Here is a 6,000-nt window from a genome sequence, read left to right on the forward strand (position 1 = left end):
CGCATGATTACCCAAAGATCTAGTACGCATGCGCATATCTTAAAGGGACCGTCAATCGCGATTGACGAAAAAAGAAAAGTTCTCAAATACCGTATTGTTATACAATTATTGCATTACTTGAAAAAAAGTTGTTAAGTTTTCATAATGTTTTTTCAGTATATTCGTTAATAAATTGTACTGGGTAAAGGTACCAGGTAATTACCAGTTAACTGTAAATAACGCAAGTAGATTTAATCATCGTCACATGGTAAACACAGGAATGCAAATTGTGCATGCGTAGTGAATTGTATATATTATATATATTAAATGATCAATCTACTTGCGTTTATTATAGTGTGTTTATCGCTATGTCACCTATTTTCGCGCTGTACTTTCGATTTCACATCGCGAAATTTTATTACCGAATATACTGAAAATATGAACTTTTTTTCAAGTAATGTAATATGCCAGTCGTGATATTTTATCAATATAAACTAATAATTGTAAAAAAACGGTATTTAGAACTTTTCTTTTTTCGTCAATCGCGGTTGACGGTCCCTTAAACCACAACAAACATATTGGAATTTGATATGCACGTTTTTTGCTGTTATGATGAAATATTGGTTATCGTCTAAAATAAAATGGAAATAAACATCTATCGACTTGGTTGACCATGTGCCCCCACCCCACACCCACTTAACTGATATATCCTGTTTGCTTGTAAGTCCAGTATGATATACAGCCTTTAACCCATTTATGCCTAGCGTCTAGAAAAAAGGCCTTGGCAAACAGCGTAGACCCAGATGAGACGCCACATGATGCGGCGTCTCATCTGGGTCTGCGCTGTTTGCTTAAAGTAATGTCTGTAAGAAATATTCTATATATAGAAATAAATATACTAAACATCCCTAATTTTGGAAATAAATTGATCTAATTCAGAAGGATGGGAGAGTCCACTAGGCATAATGGGTTAATAGTACGCGTGCTCTCTTTTCTCGAGTTATAAAAGTAGGTACAGATTAAGTTCAACATCAATGTTTAAAACACGAGACTATTTTTCAATAAGACGTTAATATTTTTTAACAAATATCAATACACAATAATCCTACTTATCATAGTTAATCATAATCAAATATTATTAACTTACCAGTACACGCTACAAGAAACAACAGTCCGACGAAACTGATATCCATATTTTGTTCAATTTATTTTATACGCAACAAATAACCCCAAATATAAAAAACAATCGCTTATTTTTTCCTATCAATAAGATATCTTATTTCGCGTAACACGAATCCAAATATTCAGTTTTAAGGTCGGAGTTTTGTGTATTAAAGTATTGGATTATCGGATGTAAACAGCAAATACAAATGTATCAAGAAGACTCGCAGAAGACGCAAAAAAAGAACCTTTAACCACTTATTTACAGCTATTCTATTAAATTAAGGTTCCAGGTAGTACTGTTATTTTCTCGGAGACTTATAAATACTGTTTCGAAATCACAATGGAACATTTTTTCCGCCAAAAATGTCCGAGAAGCTAATAATTAGCCCGCCTCAAAACATTGCTGGCACCGGTGCTATCGCATATCCATGGGACAAAATTGTGCAATACGACACCGATGAGTACAATGATTGCCCCAACCTACTGTCATTTCATAGTAGCACACTGGCAAGATGTCTCTTACTACATCGTGATTGCATTATTGACACATTAGCTATAACAAAAGAGTTCAATTTAAACGAGCCAACACTTTGTGCTGATCGGGTGTATTTATCTATTGAAACGTAGTTTAATGCTTATCTTGTGATAAAGCATTTTATATTTGAAGTTGTGTATCATTAGCCACTACGCTGCTACAATTACTGATGCTCCATTGGTAATTGTCGGCTCGGGTACTACTTAAATGTGTCCCGGATCTCTTAAATATACACTTAAATATACCCCGGGTACGAAAATGCACAAAAACGAACCCGGTAAATCTAAAGTTACATTGGTTTTTGTCGGCTTTTTTTTTCAAATTAATTGTGTTTATATGTGTGTCTATATTTTGTAAAATAGCTTCAATAACGTAGAACCTCATACTAAAAAAGAATGTTGAGACAGCTTTTGTTCAGAGATATTTGTTTTGTATTCCGTAGCGCGTTTTACGCATCGGATTTTGGGCGGGAAATACAACTCGGGTACCGTCTATATTGTCCGGGTACGTTTTAGTATATTGTTCGTACCAGGGATACATTTTAGTATACTTAATGAATTTGGGGTACTCAACCATTTTCTTCCTACCACACTTACGCATAACTATTTAGAATAAAGTCGTGGCAATATTTATAGTACGGTCGTGTTCCTACAGAAAATTGTGTCAATATATATAAAGAGGCTATATGTTCATGTCAGTGTAAGTTCGTCTGTTATTTCACGAGTGATCATAGAAAATATATTTTCACGAGTAGCGCAGCCACGAGTGAAAATATTATTTTTCTATGATCATGAGTTGAAACAAGATATAATTAAGATTAAATGCACTGTTAAACATTTATTGTAACAACATACTCTGATCTTGAAATTATGATTGAAAAACAAATCACAATCACACGAGAGAAAAGAAGTCCCTAACTAGATATAGGGAATAACGGCGAGGCTTGCCGAGCCGTTATTTTATTCGTGCCGAGCCTGATAATTATATTACAAAAAGATCAGACAGTAACCTGTTTGTTCTGTTAATAATACCTCTTCGTCCCCGATTTTCAAGAAATAATGAAACAAAATCGCTTAAAAGCTGCAGTTTAAGCGGGAAATAATATGACTTTTGTCTTTTAACGTGTTCATAATGACGTCTTGAGCATGCGCGCTTAATATTTGTAAAAACTGTTGTTTTTTTTCTGTTTGTGTTTCATTTTGTGTACCAACCCGGTACATGTAGTGATAACAATTATTGGTAACAATGTGCTATTGTTAATTGTGTTGTTCTTGCTATGATTGTTGTTGTTGTTGTTGTTAATGTTGTACCAGCAGCAGGCACTGAAGTTGAGGATACTGACAGTGATGATATTTTCATCATTTACATTGTCTGTCGATCTGCGGTATATAGTGTTTTAATATGACGTCAAACGACGGTAGAATACTAATAAACGTACATAGATTGGTAAGTCTTCTAGTGTTGTCTGTTTGTTATTGTTGTCAGTGTCGTTGTAGCAGCTGCAGACGCTGACGTTAAGGATGAGGAATGGTGGTCCATGAAAGTATCGTCACCTTGTTTGAGTCAGCATCTTCGGATCTTTTAACCCATTTATGCCTAGTTGACTCTCCCATCCTTCTAAATTGGATCAATTTATTTCCAAAATTAGGGATGTCAAGTATATTTATTTCTATTTTTAGAAAATTTCATAAAGAAAGTCCTTTTAAGCCAACAGCGCAGACCCAGATGAGACGCCGCATTATGCGGCGTCTCATCTGGGTCTACGCTGTTTGCAATGTCCTTTTTTCAGGACGCTTGGCATAAATGGGTTAATCGTGTTCATAACTAGATTTATTGACCCGTATTCACCGACCGTCTCTTAGACTTAGTCCTTAATACATTATACATTACCAGTATCATCATCACCATCATAACATGATAACACAATTATGATGATGATGTTGATGATTTTGATAATGAAGATGATGAAGAAGATGCTGCTGCTGCTGATGATGATAATGATGATGATGACGATATTGATGGTGGTGGTGGTGGTTGCTATGATGGTGATGATAATACTGGTAATGTACAGTATTTTAAATTCATATATTTTATATTTTCATTTTCTTCATTTATTAACCCGTAAGGATTACATGCTTTAAGTAAGTATTATGTTGTGTTACGTTTTGCCTTGAGTAACTTGGTGTCCATACACCATGTTGTATCGTTGTTGAGTAAATAATAAGTTGTAAATATGAATTTGCAGTATATAAAGCTTCCGACATGAATCGTGTGCTGAAACTATACGAGTTAAAAAAAGTAAGACATCGTGATTATTTCACAGAATTAAAGGAGAAATGCTGTTTTCATAACAAAACACGATATTTTATAAATAAATACATTCTTAAACGATTGGATTCATCAATGAAAATGTCAAACTACATGTTGATACTTAAAACGATGACTTTGTTTTCCGTAAACCGCTCGGGTATTTCCGCCGCCTATTTTAGAGGTGACGTCAGCTTAACACAAAGCGCACTATTTCACCCATTAAGGTATTTATTCTGCTCAAGGCGAATCATGCAAAGATTGTGGTTGTTGTCCTCGGGGCTTTAGTACTTCGTCCCATTGGTGCAAACATATGCCATTTGCCTTTTAATTTCAATGTCACATGGTACCTTTTTTGCACCAAGGGGCGAATTTTGGTTTGTGTTGATTTTAAAATTACACCCAAACCCAATTGAAAGTGTCAAAAAAGTCATTCAACGCATAAATGCTCTCAAATTAAAACAAATTAACAATGGAGGTCATTTAAAATATTTAATGCGTTCGTAGAAATGTGTTGTTTCCGTCACAATCGTAAAAGACTCAAATGTCTATCCACCATATATACAATCTCGCTGTCAAATCTCATAAAAACCTCAATACCAATTTAGTAATATATTAACCCATTTATGCCTAGCGTCTAGAAAAAAGCCTTTGCAAACAGCGTAGACCCAGATGAGACGCCGCATGATGCGGCGTCTCATCATGGTCTGCGCTGTTTGCTGAAAGGAATTTCTGTAAGAAATATTCTAAATATAGAATTAAATACACTAGACATCCCTAATTTTGTAAACAAATTGATCAAATTTACAAGGATGGGAGAGTCCACTAGGCACAAATGGGTTAATATTTATTATATTTTTTTTATAAACTCAGCGCGCATCTACATTGATTGGTCACCATATATGCCTAGTGAACTCTCCCATCCTTCTCAATTGGATCAATTTATTTCCAAAATTAGGGATGTCTAGTATATTTAATTCTATATTTAGAATACTATCAGAATAGCAAACAGTTTGGATCCTGATGAAAACGTGGCGTCTCATCTGGATCCAAACTGTTTGCAAAGGCTTCGGTTCCAGCACTGAAAGAGTTTAATGCTACTTGCAAGATCGCTAAATACGCTGAAAAGCGCGGCTGTTGAGGTAATGGGCTCTAATTGTTCAGTAAAGTTTTGTAATCCGGCCTAAACCACCCGCCTCGTCGCGCAGAGTGTCAGCGGCGTCTCCGGTTACTGGACTGCTCGGGTTCCACGTGTAAATGTTGCGGGAATATATCGCCCATTTTAGCCGCTAGTGGCAGCTTCCAGCTACATTAGTAAGTACAAGACTCGCGCTCTGAAAAAACTGGGTTTAATGCCTCAACGTAAAGTGTCTGGACTTATTAACATGTGCAATCTGCACAGGCTAATCTGGGATGACACTTTCCGCCTAAACTAGATTTTCGCTGAAAAGAGATACCCTTGTATCTCACAATACCATATAGGCAGAAAGAGTTGTCGTTGATTAGCCTCCAAGGGCTGCACAGGCTAATCTGGGACGACACTTTACGCATAATGTATTAAGCCCGATTTTCCAACAACGAACCCATTTTAAAGATAACTATTATATTTGAACAAATTAGGAATGACCGGCTATTAGGGCACTCGTAACCAGGGTGCAGGTTCGCATTACTTTATGTGATAAACGTTAACCCTTTGCATGCTGGGAAATTTGTCGTCTGCTAAAATGTTGTCTGCTAAATTTCAAAAATTAGCATTTTCTTCGATTTTTTTCAAAGAATACTATCAGAACTGCAAACAGTTTGGATCCTGATGAGACGCCACGTTCTGTGGCGTCTCATCTGAATCCCAACTGTTTGCACAGGCCTTCAAAATTCGGTTCCCGCACTGAAACGTTAATGGATGTAAACACACCGGTAAGTGGTGCTTTCTTCAAATAAGTTTTATAAACAATTTAAGAATTTTAACTAGTGAATAAACGACAGATTTTATGCTGCTTATGGCTATGTGAAAAACA

This window comes from Dreissena polymorpha, chromosome 15, assembly GCF_020536995.1.
Source record: "Dreissena polymorpha isolate Duluth1 chromosome 15, UMN_Dpol_1.0, whole genome shotgun sequence".
Classification (NCBI taxonomy): domain Eukaryota; kingdom Metazoa; phylum Mollusca; class Bivalvia; order Myida; family Dreissenidae; genus Dreissena; species Dreissena polymorpha.